We start from the raw sequence: 9,679 nt of genomic DNA, 5'->3' as shown, positions 1-9,679 counted from the left end.
CACATATATATGTGTGTATATATGTATACACATATATATACACACACATACACACACACACACACACACACACACACACACATATATATATATATATATATATATATATATATATATATATACACACATGCATATATATAATAACTTAAGTATCTCCACAATTCTAATAGCAAAAAGGTGGGGGAAAGAAGACAGGGATTATCCCAAGTATTAAAAAGATAACTCCACCTGGATCATCACTACTAATGCCACATCATTGCAATGGTAATTTAAATGGGGAGATCTTTCACATTCATTAATAGACTCATGTGGCTATAGAGCCCATGGTGGGAGGAGTTTGATGAAGGAGTGGAAGAGAATGGGTGGAACAGAAAGAGGTGGAGCTAGAGCAGAGCTAAAAAGAAGTTAGTAAGAGGTCGGAACTGGAGGATGCAGGCAAACCTACAGCTGGCTGTGAGTGTGAGAAGGGCATTTTGTTTAAGGGAAGACTGCTTGTGACTTGTTTAAGGGACTTGGTTTGTGGCAAGCCTGGAAGATGGAAGGCATGGGGATTGTGTTGTTCTCTGCATTGTTATTGTGTGTAGATTTTTGTTACTATGATGGATTTGGCTTTCTGGAGTCTAAATAAATGTTGTGGTTGTGCCTTTCATGTGGAGAGTCTATAATATTTCGCAATTCAGAATTATGTCAGAATATTCACGGCCACTGTAGGTGCTATGAATATCGCATTAGCACTGTAATCATTCAAATGTGGTCCGATAGAAAAACAGATTTAAGATCCTGAATGATGAAAAGTGTAAATGATTATGATAACTAAAATTCCTGTATTGCTGAACATTTTACAAACATTAACTTGTTTAAGTCTTTCAATAATGCTAGGAGTTTAATTCTACAGTTATTATAGCACTCTTTTTATAACTTCCGAAAATGACACCCAGAAAAGGTAAGTGACTTGGGTCACACATCTAATAAGCATCAGAGATAAGATATAATGCATTATAATTTTGACATGACCATTATCATGTAGTCAAATGCACACATTCCATCTTTACTCTGACCTGTCATTCAAACCATGCTTAGCTACTAAACACCATTTGAAATGGCTGCTTAAAACAAACAAAAGAAAATACAAGAAGGTATTAAAAAGCTATCATAATTCATTATGTTTTCCTGTTGAAAAACAAAAAAAATTCTAATCCTTTCATAATGCATAGCTGCAAAATTAAAGTTTATTCAGCTCAATCAAATTTTTGAAAAAGTTAAGAGACAATATTAGTTAGAAGTAAATGTTTTGCTAGGACCCATGGGTTTCAACAAAACTAAACACTAGCTCTCTAACATATTTCTAATTAAATATGCAATTAAAAATGTTCAGTGCACCCTAAGGCCTCTCAGTCTAGTTAAATAACTTCTTGTCCTACTTTAAAAGGCAAGATATAACTCTCTACAAAGACTTGTTAATCCTTCCATGTACTCAGACTTTTCAATGAGCTTTCATTTCCAAATACATATATATTTAAATATTTTATCATCCTACCAGTTTGGAAAACCCTATAGCAATTATTAAGTTAATAATGAGCTGAGCTGTTATAAATGAAATATTAAACAAAAGTGAGAAATATTAGCATATTCTTTTCCTTTGAATAGAATATATGTTTTTAATAGCCATCTTAACTATATGTAATATGAGAGGCAATATGATATATAATATTATGGATGGAGAGTTATTTTTAGATGCAGGAAGACTTGGTTTCAAATCCTCCATCTGACATAGGGAGGCTGTCTGTTCCAGGACAAATCACTTAACCTCCCAATGTCCCAGGCAACTCTCCAAGAGGATAAGCTGCCAACATAGGTAGAAGGCAACGTCTCACTGAAAGTTAACAAGACCAATGAAATTGCAAGTCCAATAGCTCCTTTACAAATCATAAACTACAAATAACTACATTTCAAGGTGATTAATTTTTAGGAAGTAATTTGTATCCTTTGATCCCTTAATTATCTCCACAATTCTAATAGCAGAGAAGTGGGGAAAGGGAGATAGGGGTCATATTCAATATTTGTCAGTGTTGACTAATTACTATATTTTAGAAAATAATTTTGAAAGTAAACTAAGTGTAGTACTTCTTGGACCAAAACCATAAGACAAAAGTCTACTTTTAATCATTCTTCATTATTGGGAGAGAAAAGTAATCTCTTGCCCTCATGGAAATTATAATTGATTCACCTAATTCTATAATGAAGCTTTAAATAATGTCTTAGTTCACAATGTCTTGTTAATTACCCACAATATGAAGGACTGGACAAGGAAGATGAAGACAACGCCATCTTCTTGGGTCCTAGATGGAGTTAGGTGCTCAATGGCTAGCTAATTCTAAGATGCTCTGGTGAGAAAGGGCTTTAGAGCTATTACTATTTTTCTCATTATGACATGGGTTTTAAGCTTTTCTGAGAATTCTTTCTTCAGCAAAATGGGGAGCCTCCTTAATTCCTTACACTGTTGAACCATATGCTCAACTCCTTTTTCTCTAACCTCTTCATCTCCAATCAATTGCCAGGTTTTCTCTATTCTTCCTTTACAACATCTGTATTATATAACCCTTTCTCTTCTATGATATTGCCACCACCTTAGTAGAAATCCTCATTACTTCATACCTGAACTATTATAGTGGTTGTCTACTAGTTGATCTGCTGTCACAAGTCTCTCCTTACTCCAATCCATGCCCTATTCAGCGATCAAAATGTTGTTCCTGAAATTGCAGGTCTGACCATGTTACCCCTCTACTCAATAAAGCACAGGTTTCCTATTGCCTCCAAGATCAAGTATAAAATCATGCTTAGCTTTGGACAATTTCTGTACAATTGTGGCATTTCTCATTTTATCCTCACAACTCTGCATAACTGGTATTGTCCTGATTTTACTCATGTAGAAACTGAGGATCAGAAAGGTAAAGAGATTGTGACCCAGTTAGTTAGTGGTAGATCAAAGCCATGCCTTCAGATTCCAAATCAACTGTTTTTCTTTCTATATAGAAAGAAATACATAAATTTCTATATATACATATATTTATACCTATAAATATATATTTTATAGATATATGGGTATATATCTATAAATACGTATATTTATATCTATAAATACATACATTTCTATATCTCCTCCATGTTATTCATAATAAAGGAACAAACAAGTTTGGCAAACTGAGTGTAACATACCACTGAAAGCATTTTGATCTACTCGAGCAAATATTGTTTTCAAACACCTTAAATACACAAATATTGTATATTTCTAAAGAGTAGGGAGTTGGAAAAGCAGTGTTGTTTGTTTCTAATTTGTTTAAAAGTAGTTTGTCTCATCCTACCTTCAATGCCATTTATGAACCCCTAAATCTGTTTTCTATCCAAAAAGATGTCTACGATTCACTAAATAAAAAATGGCACATTTCCTCAACTTACCAAACATCATGTAAATATTGGGATGAAATAAAATAAAACCATGATAATCTTGTAATTGCCAATTTTGAGCATATGTTTTGCTAACTTTTTCAGCATCAAAGAAACCTTGTTCTATAGGTAGACTTATACAACATTGAACATCTTGGACTAGAATAGACACAGTGATAAGCTATTCCTCTTCTCAACTGGAAAAAACAAACCATGTATCCTTTGCCATGCCTTTGTCTCTGTATTTGTAAAATGGCATATTGGTTAGTACCTACCAGGACAGGGAATATGTAGTCATTCTCAGTGCTTAGCTCTGTGCCTGGTATATAGTGTTTATTGTTAATGGTGGTTAGGTAAATGAATGGAGCTTGAAATTATGAACAAGTATTGTCTGAAAACAGCAATATACACGTACTTAAATATGTCATATGCATATAAAATGTGTGTAAGCGTATATACATGTATGTATTTATGTATGTATATGTATGTGTGTATATATGATTGCTTACCATATTCTAGATATTGTACAAAAAGAGGGATACAATAGCTCTATTTACTACCTCTCACTATGGCAGAAAAAAATAATAGTCTTTAGTTTTCAAGATACAGTGTTTTAATAGGGGAAAATGAAGGTTGTGAATATGGACCATGATTAGCATGATTCAATGCATAAAGTATTGGACCACATGAATATAGGAAGACCCAGAGCTTGAATCTCCCCTCCAACATTTATTACCTGTGAGTTCTTAGGCAAGTCATTTAAGTTTTCTGTGCCTCTGTTTCCTCATCTGTAAAATATGGACAATAAAAGCTCTTTATAGGGTTACTAAGAGTAACAAATTAGATAAATATGTGTAAGTGGCTTTGGAAATCTTATGCACTATATAAATGCTACCTATTAATAGTCTATCCTAAGGTCCTAACAGGTACACAAGGAATCATATAAGCACTTAAGAAACAGCTTTTTGGCACTGGATCCATAAAAGAGAGAAGAACTAATTAAAACCATTTCCTTCATTACAATTCTGTGTATCAGAATAACATGGTCAAGGTGCCTTATGAATAAATATTTTCATGTGATAGCATTTAGGAATATTATTAGCAGGTTTTTAAGAAATATATAAACATATTACAGAAGGATGAATTCCTTGAGGATGGAGACACTGCTCAAAACACACCCCAAAAAAACCTTGTGGGTGATTACAACATTTTGGGTGATGACTTCCTGAAAGAGAGGACAGTTGCGAAGGTTTAACAGAAGCTTCTCTAAAAATCAGATCCATTGTGTCACTACAACTTCCATGATACTCCAGGAGCTCTAGAGGATTCAGACTGGCTGCTTGCCTTCAAACCTGAATTCGCAAATTTAGATTTTCTATTTGTACTAGCAAATAAATATGAAAAAGAGGCTGAGTGGCCTCATGCATAGAAAACTGGTTCCAGAGCAAAAAGGCCAGAGTTCAAGCCCTACTACCTACACTACACAGGCAATGTGACCCTGAACAAGTAATTGCATCTCCCAGTGCTCTAAGCATCTCTCTAATATCATGAATTACAGAAGAATTGGTAAGAGGCTTTGGTTTGGCCATGGGAGTCTCCTCACTGAGAACTCCCTATACTGAAGAAATCATAGGTCTGAACCGAAAGGAAAGTAAACAAACAAAAATGGACACACTAGTTTCCAAACCCTCTTGTCTCACTGTAGATGTATATATCATTATTTGTAGCTTCTTCATAGATCTTCATCACTGACCACAACATTTAGGGGAGTAAGCTTTTTGTTGTTGTTGTTAAGTTTTAGAAAATGAGGAAAGTTTTGGGAATTCAAATTGTACATTTTACATCAGTGCTTTAAAAGATTTCCAAATTAACATGGCAAAAAAGCTGCATGAAATAGGAAAAAAACTCTTTTTAATATATGATATAGTCTCCCCATAAAAAAGGAACACGGTACCTTACTTACCAAAATAATATTACAATCATCATAAATACCAGGATGGAACAACCAGTCTAACACTAGGGTATTTTACTATCCAGCAAAATGGAAATTCAAAAACGTGTGTGTGTGATTGGACACACACACACACACACACACACACACACACAAACTTGGAAACATCAGTGCTGCTCTGAAAAATATCTTCATGTGCTACCTCTGACAAACATCGCTAAAAAAGAAATAAACTTTTAATATTCACTGCCACACACAAAGGATATAAACCACATGCTGCATTTAACAGGATTTTTTCAAGCTTTATTTGGTTAAAAATGGATGTCAAATTCAACAGGACAGTGGCAAATTTACTAAGTTATTTAGAATAGATATTCCTGAGACCAAACCTATTTGCTAAATTTCTTTTCTTCCACTTCAACAATGAATTCAAATCTTCAGTTACTGCTGTTTCTCGAGAAGTAGCTACTCCTTGCACATACAGCAAAGCTCTGTGTAATGACACTTTTTATTTAGGTAAGCATCTGAAGAGAGAGTTAACTTTCAAGGCAGATTTGATTTAGAAACACTGTCTGACTGATTCTGTTTCTTGTTCCCAAAGCAATCTTCAGGTTACAAGCAGAGTAATGGTGAGTTATCCTTCAGTTTCTGGAATCCTGGGCAGGAGAGCAAATCTAGTTAACCCCCAAAATTTCTGAGGTGACATATCCTTCTTGGTGGCTGTAAATTTCCACCCAATGTTACTTGAACAAACTCTGCATTGGGCAATAGTTCACGCATACTCAGGAAACCAGCTGTGCTCTATTGAAAATGGGTCAGTCAGACTGAGGCTAAAAGTCCTGTACACTGTACACATCTTGTGCACATATCCATGAAGATTCATGAATGCTTGCCATAGGCTCACAGAAGGACAAACTGAACGTTTCAGTTTTGGTTGTGATTTCTATTTCCTGACCTTGTTTGTAGCAAAGGGAGGTACATTTGTTCATAATATCTAGTTCACAACAAAGTTGCTGGATAGCACCACCAGTTTTAAGGAGCTGGATTCATATTGTATCATCAATAGAAGGACAAGCAGCTACTCTTTAAGAAAAATCAATTAGATTTGAAGGAAAAGATTCATCTTTTAGATTTTCACACCATTCATATAGTTGTCCCTTGACTGTTTTCATTAAGGTTTCAGCACTATAAAATAGAGCCAAGGAGGCCAAGAAGTCAGACTTGCACAATGAAACTTCCTCTTCTAACATTTCTGCCACCACTGAGGTGAATAGAGATCTTCCCATGCTACAAGTTTTGCAGATGGAAAAAGATGATATCTATTAAGAGATTTCAACTGGATCACACACATGGTGGAAGGCTTTGTGCTTTTAGTTGCTGAATTTCATCCCATTGCATTCTTCTTTCAAGTATTTTGAACCTGTCTTCCCACAGTTTTCACTTTTTCTATTTCAATTCCAAAGTACTACCCTTTCTGATAGGCATATATTTTGGCTATTGTCCCAAATGTGTTTCTCTTTCCTGTGTGTTACTGTATGCTAGAATTGCAAAAGTTCTGCCTTTCTGAATAAAATTTCACACCATGCTAACTTCTTGAGGGTGAAAAAGTTGAAGAGGTGAGGTTTGTCTAAGGGTCAACATCTTCATCACCTGTGGCAAAACTGAAATCACCTGACAGCTGTCATCATTATGCCAAATCCTGCCATGAAATTCTTCCATATCAGAACCCAAACACACATGAGATGTTGGCAGGCTGGTGTCAAAATTTATACTAGGTTTTTTGGCTTCTTGTCTGTCCTGATCTTCAGCTTCCATTTCATCATCTTCTTCACTTTCTGTGAGCATGAGCTACAGATGGTTCCCCATGTTTGATTCTCCTCTGCCAACCTCATTGGCCATGTTTTTTGCCCATGAGGGAGTCTCTAGGGTAATAAATTTTAAAATGTTTGTGTGCTTTTTTCAGTATGTGCTTCTATGGTTCTGTGATCTCATTAATTAATCAGTCAAAACTACCATTAGTTTCTTTAAAAAAAAATCAATAAGCATTTAATAAGTATCCATCAAGTGCCAGGTACTGTATCAAGCCTTGGAGATATAAAGACAAAAATTAAATAATCCCTATTAGAGGGGTTGCATTTTATGGCAGGAAATATTCTATGCATATGAGAAAATAAACGAAAACATACAAAAACTGATACTTCTTATCCTATATGATGTTTTTTCCATACTTGGAGCTTCTTTTTAAAACTTTTGGTATTATATAGATGCTTTTTGAGCATCTGGGCTGTCCTTTTGTATGCCAATAATCATATAGTCCATTTGTATGAGGGAAAAGTTGGTCTCTGATCATTTAATTCTTACCCTCTTGAAGTAATCATCAAAAGCAAGGGGCAGATAACAGAAGTAATGAGGTGTTTATGAAGTTTAATGTGTAAACAATCTGTCATCTCTATTACAATATAGTCTTCCTTTATGAAATTGGAAAGGGAGTCTGATCATTGACTAGGTAGTCATTAATCATGACCCTGATTGCTGAGCTTATCTAGTCTGGAAGTGAATTGGTACAGGAGCAAGAACCCAACCCCTAAAAGGAATCCCTCTCTTGGGATGAGAGAGAAGAGGGATTTGTCTCTAACCCATAAGTCATTGAACCTTGAAACAATGCTACTGAGCTAGTAGGTAAACACCATTTTCAGCAGGAGGCAACAACACACACTGTCCAGAAAGACATGAACACAAAAAGGTAGTGATTTGGGGCAAGAAGCAATTTCTAAAAAAAAAATGATCTTTGGCAAAAGGGAAGAGAATCACTTATGAATTCAAGAGAGTACAGGCAGAGGATGTCAAAAGTAACTTGCAGAAGGGAATGAACCCTGATAGCTGCAGATAAGCAATCTACTGAGCCCAGGTGAGAGGCATTTAAGGTTCCATAATGAAAAAGGGGCATCCAGGTTATAAAGAACTAGAAAAGAGAGATGCCTTGGCTACGTGTGCTCTGTGTGTTACATCTAATATTATAGTGATTCTTCAACTAGAAGGGTAGTTATCAAATAGCTTGTGCTTATGCTGACTATTAGAAAATAAAATAATGGGCTGGGGTTGAGTTCCTAGCTGTTGTTGCTGCTGCTGCTACTGCTGCTGTAATCATGGTCGTTGTTCATCCTTAGTTTCAGAAGCTGACCAATGACATCATGAGAGTGAAGCTTGACTTAATTTTGAAGTGGATTTAAGTGAAGCAGAGTTGCACAAAGTTATCAGCTTCACTGAGTTCTCAGTTCTGTACTAATAAATGCCCCTGTCTCTTTACTGGCTTCCACAGTGCCCTCATACAGCAGTGAAAGCGTAGCCAGAAAGAAAATCAGTGTAATCTATAGGTGTTTGTGAGGAATTATACTAAATCTGGCAAATGTATTCTTTAACAGAATAAATTTAAGAAGAAAAAAAAATAAATGAAAATAAAGATGAGGTAGAATAGAGTCTGTCAGTGTTTCCTCTCTTAGTTAGCTTGCTAATTTCTCTCTGTGCTCCTGTTACTGGCCAATCACCCATGAAAGAACACTTACAATCATGCACGCGCACGCACGCACACACACACACACACACACACAGTCCATTAAGATGGAAGTCCTCTCTCATGGTTTTAGAGATGGGAACTGCAGATGTGGCAGACATTAGCTAATGCCTCTGTTGCTTAAATGTCACCTCTCCATTCTTCCCTTCTTCCTTATCTTCAAAAGCATCTCCCTAAAAAACCTCCCACCATACCTGTACATGAAAAACTCAGCACTGTCCCAACCCAACCCACCCTACACCTCCCAGAAGAACAGAGCTTACATTATTTTCTTCTCTTCAGAAATGAGAACCCATATAAATCCCAGAGGGTTTGTGATCATCCCACCCCTGATGAGGAGTGTTCAAATTCACATTCATGTCTCACTATCATCATCTCACTATTTAAGGTGGTACCTACTCTTCCAAGTGGACACCATATGTATCTGTGTGGGATTATTCCCCAAGAGTGGGGGAGATGCTTTATAACTATTGTTATTATGCACCTTTTAAATAAATTTTTTGGCTTTGAGCTTATGTCTACTAGCTGATTATTAATGACAAGGTCATAGATCAAGGGCTTTTGAGCTCTAGTTTTAAGAAGGCAGACTCAGAAAACACATCCCACTAATGCATGTTGAAGGAGATGCCAAAAGAGCGTACTACAAATAAAAATGTGTATGTAAAGACATAAACATGAACACAGACTTTCATTTTTTTAAGAAGTTATTCAAA

The 9,679-nt window shown here is 35.8% G+C and overlaps 1 pseudogene; it reads right to left on the bottom strand.

Moving 5' to 3' along the window:
• Positions 1-5,528: 5,528 nt before the first annotated feature.
• On the bottom strand, positions 5,529-7,460 carry LOC140511280 (protein cereblon pseudogene; annotated as a pseudogene).
• Positions 7,461-9,679: the final 2,219 nt, after the last annotated feature.

This window comes from Notamacropus eugenii, chromosome 6, assembly GCF_028372415.1.
Source record: "Notamacropus eugenii isolate mMacEug1 chromosome 6, mMacEug1.pri_v2, whole genome shotgun sequence".
Lineage (NCBI taxonomy): Eukaryota > Metazoa > Chordata > Mammalia > Diprotodontia > Macropodidae > Notamacropus > Notamacropus eugenii.
This window is presented reverse-complemented; position numbering and strand designations above follow the sequence as displayed.